This window comes from Protopterus annectens, chromosome 9.part0 (assembly GCF_019279795.1).
Source record: "Protopterus annectens isolate FY-2018-M chromosome 9.part0, PAN1.0, whole genome shotgun sequence".
NCBI classification, from domain to species: domain Eukaryota; kingdom Metazoa; phylum Chordata; order Ceratodontiformes; family Protopteridae; genus Protopterus; species Protopterus annectens.
Window position 1 is genome coordinate 1,332,988,453 of NC_056743.1, and position 17,289 is coordinate 1,333,005,741.

The window sequence follows — 17,289 nt, forward strand, 5'->3', positions numbered from 1 at the left end:
TTGCACCCACATAGACAATGATTGAATCATACTGGTATCTGAGGTGCATTAACTTGAGTGCATACACAACCTGGCAGATATTGGCTCCAGATAAGTAACTATCTGTTATCTTCTCCTTGTCCAGTGTGGTGAGTGGCATCTGTGTGTCATGCAGTGGTGTTTTCAATGACAAGAGTCCTGGGTAAAGTGTCTCTTGCCTTATAAGCTTCTTTTGGGGGGGGGGGGGCATTGGATATACGCATATGTGTAGTGTTTGATGTTGCTTTTTCTGTGTGCTTTAGAGATTGGTGAGGATAGGCATTGCCATTTATGGGTTTAGGAGGTCTTTGAGGTTTAGGAAATTTGTTTTTTAGTGCCTCAGCATCAGATGGTCTGTGCCTGTGGTGGACACTGTGTGGTGGATATAGTGTGTGTGTTCTTGACAACCTTATTTGTAAGCAAGATTTTTGCCTATAAGGAAATTGTGTATGTACATCTCTCACATACTATGTTGCTTTCTTTAAGGATTAAAACATCGACTATGAACATGAGAACATTTGTCTTTGATAAAGAAAGGAATTCAGGGAGGACATTAACTGGCATATCAGGGACAAAGGAAAATGGGAATAATAATACTGATTGTGAGAGGAACCAAAACAGTGATAAAAGAGGGAGGCAGGGGCAGTAATAGTAGCTTTCTGGTAGAAAGAGGTTATTGTCAGGAGAGGAGGATTACACTAGCATGTATTTATTATTCCACCTAAAACTACAGTTATGGAGCTTAGGATAATTTTGTGAGAAATAATAGGCTTTTAGCAAGGAATATTATTTATAGATAGAAGCTGGAACCTGATTTGCAATAGGTTTGCAGGTAAGTATTAAGCAAATGGTCTGTAGACCATTTCAAGCCTAGTCAAAAACTCTATTAAAATTTCCCTCTAGCCTCATGGGGGGTGCAAAACAAGATAGACCAGGAGAGAATTTGAGGCTGTCCAAACAATTGCCTAGGTTTACCTTGAAATCAGCAAGGGTTCTACTCTGTTTGGCATGTAGTACAAGTTTCTTCTAGAGGTGAGGGATATGTTTGGATGGGTTCACTATGAAATATCGAAATACTGAAATCCAAAATTTCAGTATTTTGAAATTACATAGCCGAAACCTTAAAATCCCAAAAACCCATAACCTCGAAACTCAAAATCCCAAGCCCACACTACACATAGAGCACACACATAAACATACACACAACTTCCCCCCACAAGCACACAGATAACCCTAGACCACTTATAAACAGGGGGCAAACCCCCTGCACCCCCCACACCCCCCTACTTATATATACTAACTCTGAGATCACACAGATACACAAAGGCAACTCAAACCCACACATTTTACAGTCCCTCGCACACACACATCACAGTCACAACACACACTGACATACACTAAAGCCCCTAACCAACACACTTACACTTACACATACATACACCTAACCATTCACACACCGCAACACCAGATGAGCTAATTCTAAATCTCTGTACTTTGGGATTTTGAATTTCGCACTTCTGGTGTTTCAGGATTTCAAGGCTTCAGTGTTATAAGTTCGAAATACTGAAATTCGGGATTTCAGTATTTCAAAATTATGAATGGAACCCATTTGGATATGACTCTATCTTGCCAACATGTCTTATTTATCTGCTGATGAAGGTTTACTTTCTTTAAATGAGTATTTATGTATTTATTTATTTATGTATTTATTTGTTTGCTTATTTATTTATTTATTTATTTATTTATTTATTTATTTTTTATTTTTACATTTGTTGACCGGGAGTAGTCTGACTGAGCTGCAACTAGCCCTTTTTCAGTGGAGGCCTGGAGAGAAAAGCTCCAGAACATTATACAATACAACAAAAACTATTACAGAGACAATGACAATTTTTGCTGGTATTTACAGCATTATGCATATTTCAGATATTTATAGGTAATCATTAATAATGCAGGCAATGTGAGAGATAGACATATTCTTACAGTCCTAAAGTATTACTTCCATATAGACATTAGTTACTTTCAGGAGGTGATTTAGGGAAGGTATCTAGGAAGAGAGGAATTAAGCTGAGGCATAGGAAATGTAAGTTTGAAAGAGACAGATAAGCAAGGTCAGGAGCGATAGAAGAGTTAGAACAGAGGAGAGTAGAAGTTAAAGTTAGGAGTAGTGGTCAATTAGTGAGCAGTTTATGGGTGGGGTGGACGGTTTATGGTGGATGAGTACAGAGGCAGGACCAGAGTGTTTTTAAGTGTTCTTTGGCAGCTACTTTGAATTTTTTGGGTTGATTTATTAATCTAATTTGAAGTGGAAGCTTGTTCCATGCAGTGGTAGGATGGTAGCTATATAGGTTGCTGCCCATTTTAGTCCTAGGTTTGTGAATAAGTAGCAAGTCTTGGTCAGAGCTGCAGAGTGATCTAGTGGGAGAATAGTGGGATATAAAGGAGGATATGCTAGGGCAATAGAAAGGTTGATTTAGTATAGAATGTATAATCTGAAGCTGAGAGAGAAAAAGCAGATTGGGTAGTTCCAGATAGTTTAAGTGAGATACAGTAATGAGCATTTGATGTGAGATTTGATGTACCATTAGTTCTGCAAAGGAATAGGAGACCAAATAGTGTTGGATTTTTCATGATTTTTCATGACACAGGAGGCTAGACATATATCTCCACAGAAGAATATGTAACAGACTGAGTACAGAGAAAGGGCTGCCAGTTCCTCACAACAACTAAGATTTTTGAGGCCACTGACGTTTTCAATTATGATTCTCTGAGGTCTCTCAAGTTGAGTGGTATGTTTAGAAAAATACATGCCAAATGGTGCATTATATTCAATAATGGGTCTGATAAGATTTAAGTAAAAGGGAATTAAGACTTCTTTGGATCTAGTGGAGATGCCTTTGGAAATTAAATGAGCAAGCTACTGTGGTGACATGATGGTCAAATGATAAGGAATTATCAACAGCAGTACCCAGATCCCTTACAACAGTGTCTGATTAGAGGGGTGTATCTCTGATATGGTAAATAAAACTGTTTTGTATACCAAAATAAACTACACTACATTTTTTACATTTAATTTGAGACAATTGTCCTTGTACTAATTGTTTGCATGATCTAAGCCACTCTGAAGCAATTGTGAGTCAGTTGAAGACTGAATAATAGCACATAATTTATAGTCATCGGCAAACATAGTTAACCATAGGCCAGAAGTGCTGGCTTGAAGGTCTGAGAAATAAATGCCAGATAGGAGAGGGCCAAAAACTGAGCCCTGTGGAAACTGCTTCACTTTCAATAGTGACATATGTTACTCTAACCTCATGGGTTCTGTCAGACAATTAGTTAGCTATCCATCTGCAATATAAGGATTTATATTCAGATTTACAAGTTTATTAATATTGTTTGCATCGGGAATAGTGTCAAATGCATTGGGCAGGTCTAGATACGCTGTATGCACTGCATAGTCACTATCCATTGCTTCAGATACTATTTCAGAGAAATTAATGAGGTTAAAGAGGCAGGACCTTCCTTTTATAAAGCCAAATTGATGTGGGTTCAGGTATGAGAAATTTTCACTGTCCAGATTAATGAAGTCTGGCATGATACGCTACATAGCTTTATGTATAAGGCTAATGAAATAATGGGTCTATGGTTTCCAGGGTCCATGATTGGGCCACCCTTCTGTAATGGCATTACAGTAGTACTGTCAAAGCTTCAGGAATATAACCAGTGGAGATTCTTAGATTAAAGAGTTTTAGTAGGGGTTCAGAAAAGCTACATTTGGCACTGATAATCAGGCAGCCTGATATGTTGTCAGGGCCCATAGATGTAGTATTCTCAGTTTTTGAAAGGGATGACAGAACTTGTTCCAGAGTAATTAAAGAGGGTGGCTATGATTGTGAAACCTGTGGGATAGCTATAATTGTGGGTGGAGTAAAAATTGCACTAAATTTGTTAGCTAGGATATTAGCTATTTCCTTTGGTCAGAGAGTGTAGTATTATTGTGAACTAGCTCTGAACACTGTTGGTGTTACCTCTTAAATTCCTGACATAGTTAAAGAATGATTTGCAGTTGTTTTTGGTTTTAGTGACTATTTTAAGTTCATACTCAGATTTACGCTTCATAATGGTTTTCTTGAGCTGTTTGCTAGTTTGCTTAGGTGTGCCCTTAAGGTCATACCTCTCACCCTGGAAACATCAAAAATCTGGACAAGGCCCATGAAAAATAGGTACAAATCTGTACGCTGATTAACATCTAATTTGCATACATAATTATGCAACCCCACCCACTCCAATGGAATTGTGGGATACCAACTTTCAAATGTAACTGAAGAATAGGCAACCAAAATATGGCACCAGAGTCCCCCTGCAGCTATTTCAATGTCCCATTACCTTGCTATTTTACCACATTTACCATAAACACTAATGTGTGCATACTGCTTTAATTCTACAATGATTATTTGGATTTTATTTTTACAGCACAGCAATGCACAAACCAAACCCTAATAAACATCTGGTAAAATCAATACTGTCTCACAATGAAAATAGATGGCATTAAAACTTGTCTGCCCTTAAAACTCATATTCATTGAAACAGCATTGAAACCCGTACCACATCCAAAGAAAATGCATCTGGCCAGTGGTGGATAAAGATTATCTTTGGGCTGTTTTCAAATCATTGGCCCCTTGCACACAAAACAAGAAACATGCATGTGTTGTTTTCTTTGATACACCTTCCTGACTTTATTATATTCCTTGTATAATACAGCACACTTGTTATACAGAGTGCATTTTAAATTTATTGTTTGAACATTTTTCCTGTAGACTGTACTGTAGACAATGAAACAAAATGCATGAACCAATAATGACAAAACTGCCCAATTCAGAACATTTCCACACCCGCACTATAAATAGAATGACAGCAGTGTAAGCCATAGGCATCTTGTACAACTTCTCACACTTATTTTCAATTTCATTTTTTGAGGGGGGCAAAAGATCAAAAAACAGGGACACATTTTAAACATTGCTTGTATAATTTTGGAAAGTTGCTAGTATAAAATGTTGTGTTACCACCATACATTTCACTAGTAAGTCTTGAACCCAGGACCTTATGTACTACAATCAGAGCAACATACCACTTTGCTAAATCAGCAGCTTCCTGAAAAATAGAAAGACTGAAACTTACTGGCTATCATTTAGTGAATTAATTTCTCACTTCTCACCACAGCTCTCAACTCTTAGCACAAAAAACCTGGGAGAATAAAAATTCAGTTCTCGCTATAGCTCTCAACTCTTAGCACAAAAAGGCTGGGGGAATACATCTTCAGTTCTCATTATAGCTCTCAACTCTTAGCACAAAAAACCTGGGGGAATACAAATTCAGTTCTCACTATAGCTCTCAACTCTTAGCACAATAAGCCTGGGCAAAGCTCACAAGTGGTGGTGGGCTCATATAACCTAGCAGGCTTAAATAAATTACAGAAACTGGTAGGCTTTTTTCTTTTATAAATCAAAGTATTTGGTCAAACATCTCATGATATTGGGATTTTGAAAGCTCTCAGACATAGAATGCACCTCTGACTTTATTTAAATCATTACCAGAATCGCTGTAACACAAACAACTGAAGAAAAATTCATTGCTGTTAAGAAAGATAAGCAGTTCTGACTCTGCTGGGAAACTGGATAATAAGTAGGATCAACTCCATGGTTAAACAGCACCAACAGTGCCCCAGAAACGGCATTAAAATGAAGGCATGGCAGTAAAATCTCCCCAGACAAAATGAAAATGGCTTAAATAAAAGTAAAACTCTCCTCTAAGTAAAAAGGTACCTGTCAGCAGAAGTTGTCTCCAATCCTAAATCATGAGTCTGCAGTAGGATCAACTCCATGGCTAAACGGCACCAAATCACTCTTCTACAGTAAGATCAACTTGATGGCTAAACAGCACCAACAGTGCCCCAGAAATGGCATTAAAATTAAGGCATGGCTTCAATAAAAGTAAAATCAAACACTCCCCGGACTTAACATGGCAACTCCAGTATTCAAAGCATGGCTTAAATAAAAACTTTCCCCGGACGTAGCAAAATGGCAACTCCAGTATTCAAACGGATGTGCGCCTACATCCTCACTTAAATCTGACAGGCTAACGGAGCTGATGTCATCACGCATGTGATGACATCAGCTCCAAAAGTGCAAAATCTAAATAAATAAATGAAAAAATCAGAAATGAAGGGGTGCCACTCGGGAATCATGGCATCCCTTCATTGGGACCCCAAAACTTGGTAAAAAACGAGTAATTCAGGATGGTTAGGTGGTCTGCTTAAGGTAGGTAGAATGAGACCTCTTATAGGCATTAAATGGTTTCTTTCTATTGATATAATTTATTTAAACAGATATTCCACCACATAGGTTTGTTTTTACACCTCTAATTATATCTGTTGTGGATAGGGACTGCCTTAACTGTTTAAGTGGGAGTAGAAGTCAGAGGCATAGGGAGCAGCTTTAGCAATGGGATCTATCACAGGAGGATTGCAGCAGAATTTATAAAAGTCATCAAATAAATTGAGAAGGTTTGCTTTTGAGAAGTCCCTAAACACAGAGCTATTTACATAGGAATTATCACCTGTGTTAAAGGAAAAAGTCACTAAATTATGGTCTGATTTAACAAGACATGATGATATGTATGGAGCTGTGAAAGAAGTGGCCATATTTGAAAGGACTAGATCCAGGATACTGGGGCCTCTTGTAGGAAGATCCAAAAATAGCTGAAAAAGGCAACACCAAAGCAGATAATCCTTTAAAACAAACTTTTAATCCAATTGATTATAAAGACAGTGAGCGCTTTCACGTTATCACAACATTTCATCAGACTTCAAGTAAAAACCATTAACTGCCAACCATAAATAGTAAATTCAAACAATTCTGGCCTATGGTTCAGCAGAAACAATTATGACATCATGTTGAAATTTAAAATTTAAAAAGACATGCTTTATAAACAACATTCTTCGAAATATATACATAAAGCATTGCTTCATAAGAAACACTTGTAAGACAGATGTGCATTCAATATATATTAATATAATACATATATTTGTAAATATTACAAAAAATACACATTTTTATATTTAAATAAAATTAAAATTAAAAATGTATGCAGTCTAGTTCATTCTAACAACTAACTAAAAACAGTATATACGTATGCTTATGTCTAAAAATCATTCACATAAAGCTGTGAAAATTAAAATTCTATTTAAAGTGACTAATGTGCATGTGGTCTGGCTGATAAAAAAGGTTTTAACTTCTTCCTATCATTCAGTCCACTCATTTTATTGAGCAGTATAAGAATATAGAAGCAGTGTTGGCCATGGAATTACTTCTACAAGAAATGAGCTCAAAGATGTCTTAAGTGTGACAGAAATGGACAGCTTCATTAGCGATCTCACTATAAGTTTAATGGCACTTGATAATAAGTAATTATAGGAGAAGAAGAAGAAATTGGAGAGAGACTTCAATGATTTCCGCAGGGGTAATGTCTTCTCGTGGCCTGCTAATAACAACACACAGAGAGCATTTCCACCTTCCACAAGCAGGGAGGGGCGGATCACTGAAGGTACAACGATGACGACACCGGAAACAATGGCACAGGTGGTGCAACAAACTGAAGAATTGAGGGGAACTCAGAACATCAGTGCTCAAGGAGGCACCATGTGTTTGCCAGGTAGGGAAGTTGTCTCACACCTGGGCAGCATGGATGTCAGGAGGAATGTTCAAAAAGTTCAACAGGAAATGGCCACAACTTCCACAGGGAATGTGGAGATACCGGCAGATGATAGCAACAACCTTTTTTCCTTTCCATTACCAATACGCCAGATAGAGAGGTAAGTTTGGCCTCCACAGAACCGTGTGAGGAAGCGCAAGGGTTCAGAAGAGAGGTACGAATTTCAGCGCAAGGTGCTATGACCGATACAGAGGACTTGATTATTAACTTATCCAGGTATATACTTTCCAATAGTGAGAGATCTCTGTTAAACAAAGGTCTCTCATTTATAACATCTAAAAACTCTGACTTAATGGATGCGATTATAGACATTAAAATGTTCACTAGAAATGTGGCGCTGAAAACGATGTTTGGGGATAATATGAATAATGGTTATAAAGTGTTTAAAAAACCTTCTACATTTATACCTCAGATGCATCCACTTTTATATGCATTTGAAAGAGCTTGTGAAAGTGATTTATTACAATTGTCAATGTCACACACCAGACCTGACTTTTTTAATTTAACTAGTAAAGAATCTGAAGCTTTGAATAGACTGCAGAACAATGCTGAGATAGTAATTAGACAGGCAGACAAGGGTGGAGCTTTGGTGTTGTTGGATAGAGATTTCTATAAGAGGAAAAAGGAGCAACTATTGGTTGACAACAACACTTATAAGTTATTAAGTAAGGTGCAACTAGACAAGATCATAAAAAGTGTTCATAGTGAATTATATGACCTTCTCTTATGTAGAGTAATAGACATAGATCTGTATAGATACTTTTTGGTTGAGAAACCGATCATCCCCACTTTCAGGGGACTGCCGAAGGTCCATAAAAGTTTGATGGACCCCAATATGAGACCTATAGTCTTGGGGAGGGGATGGCTTACAGAAACTCTCTCCATTTATTTGGAAAAACAACTTAGACCAGTGGTAGATGGCGTATCCACTATAATTAGAGATACACAACAGTTCTTAGAGATCTATGCTGGGTATGTTTTTTCTGATGCAGACAATGGTAATGAACTTTTGGTTTCACTTGATGTTGTTTCTTTATTTACATCCATACCAAATAACACAGGAATGGAGTATGTTAGGCTCTTATTAATTGAAGAAGGAGTGCCAAGGGATCTCATTATGAGATACATGTCATTGTTGGACATTGTATTGAATAATAATGTCTTTATATATGAAGAGGAATATTTTCTACAAACCAAGGGGGTGGCAATGGGCACCCCGTGTGCGAACTCATATGCCAACCTAGTGTTGGCATATTGGGAGAAGACATATGTACTGAACAGTGGAGATTATGGGGAGTACATTGGTTACTACAAACATTTTGTAGATGATGTTTTTCTTGCATGGAAGGTCACTAGTGAACGATTGGAAGAATTTGTGGAATATCTGAATGGGACAACAGATTTTCTGTCTTTTGAATGTGTTAGTTCCCAGAAGAGATTACAATTTTTAGATGTGCAATTGAGCAAGGAGGAAGATGGATTACACACTAATATGTTTAGGAAACAATGTTGGAAAAATAGCTTGTTACATCGGAGCAGCATGCATCCAACTCATATTTATCCTAATATAATGAAGAGTCAGATACTAAGGGTATCAAGATTTACTAGTTATGATGAATCTTACAGAGAAGCATGTAAAACATTGGCAGATAACTTTAAACAGCGAGGTTATAAAGATGGTGAGATAGAGAGATCTATGTATAATAGTAGGCCACATAGGAATAGAAAAGGAAGACCATACTTCCAAAGGAATACAAACATTGACAGGGTTGATGAAGAAGGTTTGAATGCAAGAGGAAATGAGGGGCTTAAAGTGATTATTCCATTTACTAATAGGAATAATAAGGTAAGAGAAGTAATAGAGAGAAATTGGAGATTATTGAATGTAGATGATGATATCACTATGATAGTAGGTAATAGGCCAAGATACACATATAGAAATACAAAATCACTTAAGTGATTACTTTGTTATGAGCAAGAAAAGATTCATACTATAAGATATTCAGACAGACAGGAGACATTTGCTTGTAGGGGCTGCAACCAGTGCCCATACATGGCAGGTGATAATGCATTTGTTCACCCTGATACGAGACAGGATTATGTGTTTAAACAATATGCGGATTGTAAGACGAGGGACTTGGTGTTCCTGGCACAGTGCCAGGTATGCAAGTCCTTCTATGTAGGTAAAACCAATAGGACCTTCAGAGAAAGAGTAAGAGAGCATATTTATGCTATAAACAAAGAAGATGATAAGAACGCATTAGCTAAACATGTGCTAACCCATGGTATGACACATAAATTTAAGTTTAGAGCATTAGAACTGATTAAGAAATCAGGCAGATTAGGGAATGTTAAGACTTACACGGAGGGTAGAGAAAGTAGATGGAATATACACTTGCAAGCACATAAAATGAGTGGACTGAATGATAGGATGACCTTTTTTATCAGCCAGACCACATGCACATTAGTCACTTTAAATAGAACTTTAATGTTTACAGCTTCATGTGAATGATTTTTAGACATAAGCATACGTATATACTGTTTTTAGTTAGTTGTTAGTATGAACTACACTACATACATTTTTAATTTTAATTTTATTTAAATATAAAAATGTGTATTTTTGTGATATTTACAAATATATGTATTATATAAATATATATTGAATGCACGTGTCTTACAAGTGTTTCTTATGAAGCATGCTTTATTTATGTATATATTTCGAAGGATGTTGTTTATAAAGCATGTCTTTTTAAATTTTAAATTTCAACATGATATCATAATTGTTTCTGTTGAACCATAGGCCAGAAGGGTTTGAATTTACTATTTATGCTTGACAGTTAATGGTTTTTACTTAAAGTCTGATGAAACGTTGTGATAACGTGAAAGCGCTCACTGTCTTTATAATCAATTGGATTAAAAGTTTGTTTTAAAGGATTATCTGCTTTGGTGTTGCCTTTTTCAGCTATTTTTGGATTTTTCTATGTTTATTCTGAAAGGCACTTTATCCAGGACTGATTGAGAGTTTTTCTTTTCTCTTGTAGGAAGGTTAGCTATTGTGAAAGAGAATAGCATTTATAATGTCAATGTCAAGGAAGAGTTCAGAATGCCAACCATTGGTGATGTATTGATGGATAGTTGAAGCCCCCCCAGTTAAAAGGTCTTGGGTTTAATGGGAATTTCAGCTAATGTTTTAAGACAGCTATCATGATTAGAAGAGGACATATGTTTTATAGCTAGCTATGAAGTGGTAATTAGTCTTGTTTAGGGTGATTTGACTTCTAGGAGTTCACATGTGGTGTCTCAAGTAGTCTGTTGTGAGGTGATGATATCCTTGAGAAATACTGAGACTTCCCCACAATTATCAGTGGGTCTGAAGACATGATAGGCATTATACTTAGGAATACAGAGAGTGCTTTCATTGCTCTGAAACCTTGCTTCTGTAATTATACATATATAAATGTGTTCAAATTGCAGGAGAGCCTCAAGTTCGGACATTTTTTGTTAAGACTCCTGGCATTGAGTAAAACCACATTAATGTGTTCCAAATTAGAATTTACTAGGTTGGATTGTTCATCACATGGTCACTGCCTAAGAAAGGCACTATGGGGAAAGCAAAGACTTTAGTCAAAATATGAAAGCCTTGGTAAGGGAGGTGAAGGCCATCCCTGACAAAGCAGGATGATTTGTCAGCCATTTCATCCCAAGATGACACATACTGGATCCCCCTAGAATGACACCAACTACATAACCAGCTATTAAAGCAATTATCTTGTCTTTGAATCTTGGAATCATTCTAGTCTTTTCTGCCTCAGATACATGCACAGCAAGCTCCATCATATCCTTCTTCATGTCCCTCTGGGTAGAGTGTCTAAGGTTGTTTACCCCAAGATGGACCACTATCAGGTCATAATTATATTTGTCAGGATGGAAGGATCTAACAGCCCTTGTTACATCCTGTCCTCTGGTTCCAGAAAGACAGCTAACTGTTGCCCTATTCTTATCCAACCTGGTAGAGTCACCTATTGCTAAAACATTACTGTGGTTTGATGCAGCCTGAGAGGGCCATAACAGCTTGGAGTCTGTACCCTGTGACATTTAGAGGTATCTGTCTTAGGTGTGAATGTGAAGGGTAAAGGTGGGTATGTTGCTGTGTATACTAATGTCTGAGGTTTCTTAGTTTTAAGTCTGGGAGGCTTAGGCAGTGTATTCTTAACAACCTTAGCATACGCTGGTTTAGTGGAAGTGCTCTGTGCAGTATGTGTATATTTGTTGTGCTTACCAAATTGTTTTGAAGTGAGAAGGTAGCCTCTAAATTAAGTAAATACTTATACGTGTCACATACTGCATCATTTTGAAGTAACAACAAAGCATTTACAGTAAGCATAAGGCAGTTATTACACTGCCACAAAATGCCTACTGCCATCAGGCTGGTTACAAAAGGGGAAGCACCTGACTGATATTCCATACTGTCCAGTACAGATCAAGGGGTATAGGACAGCTGACTGAGGTCCCATGCTGCCCAGTACAGATGAAGGCTTATAGGACAGGTTAAGAAGAGGATAACCGACTGGGCTAGAAAAAGGTGCTAATCTAGGATATGGCTAAAGGATAAATGAATGAGCTGCAACTACTGTAGCAGTCACAATGTGCAAAAAAGAATTGCAACAGTGACAGGCTATGTAAGGTCAATAAAGAAATCAGTAACAGTGGCAAATTCAACTAAATAGCTTTACCCACTGTGCTAATTTGGTTTCTACTTAGCCAGTAAAAACACTGAACAATGAATATTCTAGCTCAATGGAGCTGAATGCAGTAACTGTAACAGCTACAGATAATGTAACTGAGTAGTTTTAAGTGCATTAATAGTACAGTAGTCAGTCAAGTAATAAAGGTATATCACAAAGGTAACCTTGTACTCTCTACTTTGGTACTGTTGAGTAGTAATTTTAAATACCATAACACTATAGTAATTAGAACAAGCAGAACTTCAACAATACCAATGATCAAAAAGTGCAGTCAGTTAATGAGATAATAAGTTAATTTGTTTTTATGTACCTAGAATGAGCAAAAGACATCACTGCAGTATTATCTTAAATAATGCCAGTAGGAACAGTACCAAAGCAACAAGGCACAATCGTGCAGTATTATTTAAAATGAATACCACTACAGCTGGCAAATCAAAACTGGACATCAGTACAATACCACCACGAGCAAAAGTGCAATGTTGTTTAAACCCAACAACACAACTGCTGAACAAAAATGTTAATTTCAGCAATCTGTTCATGAAAAGTGCATTTAGTAAATTAATACAAGACAATGATTTCCCTGTATGAAATGAGGCAGTATAAAATTCAGTCACAGTAGTACAAGAAGTTTGTGAAAAAGAAGGCATTCAATACTGAGGATGCATCAGGGAGACCTGAAGGGAAACTATAACAAGGTAGAGTAGGTTTCTGAAGAAATGTGTGGAACATTCAGTATGGAATATGTGAATTCAGTAGCAGGAACTAAGAATTTACATATTATTCCCCAAGATATAATAACTAGGCTAGACTGTATAGAAATATATTTCACAGGAGCGTGTATATTTAATTAAAAGTTTTGAAACCCAGCCAATAATTAAATCAGATGATGCACCAATAGAAAGATGATGTAAAAATGAGACATTGACACTTTCAGAAATTACTTTACAGTTATTTATGGGGAAGGCCAAAATGAAATGGACTTTACAATTTGGTAGTAATAAGAGAGAGAAACGGGTATGGGAAAGAAGAAACAGAATATTTAGAGGAGTTGAAATTTAAAATATTGCAAAAGAAGGGGATCTCACACAGCAAGAAGAGGAGCAACTGCAGAGTGCTATAGGAAAAATAAAGGAGTATTTTGACAAAATGCATCAGTTTAGAAAGGCTATTGTTAAGCAACTGTCTTTTGATAACAACTTAGAGTACAAAAACTTTTAGCACATTGACTTAGGCAACAGAAAGTAGAAAGAACAGTAGCCAAATTTAGAGAGTCTATGACAAGAATACCAATCAAAGATCCTACGAAGTATTAGAGATATTTTAGAATTGCTATCAAAATGTGAATAAGCAAAGGAATGGGGAAATTAGAAAGGTAAAAATGGAAATATTTATTAAAGCGTTAGGTATGACAAGGCTGGAGGAAGATGTGGCTCAACAATTAATGGCAAAGACAGGAAGAGAAGAAACAAAAACAGTGATGTGTAATCATTCAACATGGAGGTGTACAGGAACAGATGGTATTCCTGTGGAAATTTGGAAGTTAAGACAGAACAGAGTAACAAAGATCTGAAGACTTTGTTCAATGATATTTTAGAAGTAGAAATAGCAGCATCTTGGAAGAAAACAGTGGTTCTGTTACTGAAAGGAGAGTGAAAACCCTTCAAATCCAGCTTTGTAAAGGCCATTTTGATTTTAAAACATGATTGTGAAGTGTTTATGTCTATATTTGTTGAAAAGAGAGTGGTAAAGATGTTATGCTACCAAAATGGACAGGTATGGATTAAGGTTGTTTTGTAGAGGGGAGGCAAAATTCTGATAACACTGGCAGAACAATGATGATCCAGAGGAATTAAAGAAAACACTGCTGGTTTTGGCGAGTCTTGAAGCAGCAAAGCATTCAGTAGAGTCAGCTGGGATTTTATGAGTAGAGCAGTGGTAGCATTTGTATCCCTTGATAGAACAGGGTTATTAGGAAGCTGTGTGAAGGACTGCGGGCAAGAATTATGGTGACAGGTTTCCTCTCCAACAAGCTGTGTTTGAGCAGAGGAATTAGGCATAGATGTCATGTTTCTTCTTTTCCTTATATTTAGAGCCATTAGCAAAGAAAATAAGGAATTCACAAAGTCAAGAATATTAATGGTGTGGTAAGCAAGAAAGTTCGCCTTATTTGCAGATGATAGTATTTTTTACTTCAGAAATTCAGAAAAGGATGTTGCATTGTTGTGAAACATTTTAACATTTTTTCGTCTTTTTGGCATATAAAATAAATGATGATAAGTGTTATGAGTGGTAAACTGCACACCCATCCATGAATAGGTTCAGAAATACCAATATGTATGGGGACATACTAAGATAACACATTTAGGTATATGGGCTATAAAGAAGTCTGCTATGGCAGCTATGCAGATGTTATCAGAGATAAAGCAGAATATAACAGAGCAATTAATAAACTGGAAACTTTTGATTTTGGATATGGATAGACAGATACAAGCAGTGAAAATGCATTAGTCCCTTTAATTTTATATAATGGTCAGGTACATTTTTATCAACCAGAGGAAAAGTCGTGGATGACAATTAACAACGAGTTTCATTTGGGAAGGAAAGACAGCAAGAATTAAGTGGGATATGATTCTCCTCATAGAAGGTAGTTTAGGGTTACCTGATTTTAAAGGCTACTTTAAAGCTATGCAGTTAAGGCTCATAAATATGTGACTCAAGCAGAAGGTCATGAACCCAACTGAATAAGATGATGATGAAACAGGGTGGATGTTCAACTGATAAAGAGAGACTAGGATTTTGGATACAAACCTTTAAGGAAAATAATAACAACCACACAGAATATTACATTCATAAAGCAGCAGAAAGTATTCAAAGAATTAAGCCAGAGTGTGAATGGAGAATGGAGACTTTACAAACAGGAATGTCTGCAAAGAGGGATTTAATGTAGGAAATTAGCAAATGAACCAAAGTATTGAAAGCAAATAACTTGAGAGAGAAAATAATAGAGTAGGATGAGGCTAAGATTGAGTTTGTACTCCAGGTTAGAAATTGCCTTTGCTATCTGTGATTGATAAAAGGATATAAGCATAGAGAAAAGGATGGGAAAGTGCTAAGTGGAAGACAAAGCTAGGAGATTTTTCAGTTGAGTCTAGAATACAGGATGCTGTTACAAAGAAATAATTAGTATGGTGTACAAAATATTGCATGATAATTATAAGAATCAATCAGAGAATGTTTGAAAACATTGGAAGAAGAGAGTAGAAAGACAACTTACAAAGGAACAATGAAAATAAATCTATATAGTTCCCGAGTATGCAACAAAGTCTAGAAGGTTTAGAATTTTTCCATGGACGTGCTTGTATATGTATTTTTGTATCCCACACAGGCTTCATGGAATTTTTCCTTAGGTAGATGCAAATGTTGGAGATGTGATAGACAAGAGAGGGGAAACTGGAAACATGTTTTTCTGGGAATGTGATGAGATAGTTGATTTTGAAAATTCCTTTCAGGGTACGTTGACAAAACTTTTGGGAAAATAAATTACAGTAGCCAAGGAAATCAATATTTTAAGCTGGGATATAGGTTCTGAGTTATTTATGCATATTAAGGCCTTACTAAATTTACTGCTATTAGACTGGCATAACTCCTTCTTTCAGTATCAGTGTAAACGTTTATGCTTTTCCAGTATTAACTACACAGAGGGAACTGCATGCCAAAAGAGCAATTATTAGAAAATGTAAATCAAAAGCTAATCTAACTGCAAAGGGACTATTGAAAACTGGAAAGGAAATAAAAGAAATGAAGGTTAGACCTTTAGAAAGGGGAAGGTGAAATCAGAATCTGTGGGAACAATACATGCAGATAATGCTCACGAGGAGGAGTGAGATTTAAGAGAAGTCAGGAAGTGAGTGATATAATGTTGGAGTGAACAAAAATTGCTGCAATGAAAACATGCAATCTGCAGAAGGATAATACTGGAAACTGTTATTAAGGTCTGTTTTCTATTTGTGTATGTGAACTCATGTAACTTAAATGTGATGACGTAGTAAATAAGTTTTAAAAAAAAACAGTCCAAGGCCTAACACATAGCTTTTGAATATATAGTTACAATACATATAAAATGCTGTTTTAGCAATATGACAGGATTTACAAATATATATGTCAGATCTTATAAGCATGGATATTATTAGTATATACATTTATATGATGTACTATTTACAAAATGTACACCTTATATGGAACAAGCAGAAGAGAAAAGCAGTAGGAGGGAATGAGGTTAGTAAGTGTTCATAGGTGGGAAGAGAAGAGATTCAGAGGGTAGAGATGATTCATTTATTTACCAATGTATTATTGTTTTGTGATAAAAAGACTATAAAAAGAGAAAACACCGCAGTCACTGCTATGGTTGCAATGAAGTGCTTGAAAAATGAGCATAGCAAATAGAATCAGCTCATTAAACAGTCGGCTGAAATGAGGAATGAGTCCTCAGTGGATACTAATTCCATTAAAACCCAGCTATTTTTTTAAACAGTTCTCACAGAAATATGACATCAACCAAGATTATTGAAAATAGTTGGCAAGTGGCAGCCAATGGATGTAGCAAAAGGCAATCAGCCAATCAGAAGAGAAGAAGAAAAATACTACCCAAGTAAAGTATGCATTTTTTTCACAGATTCATAATGGGACCAGTATAGTAGCAGCTTTAGAAGAATTGTAGATGTAAGCTTTATACTTTTCAACATTTCAAGCATAACTTTAA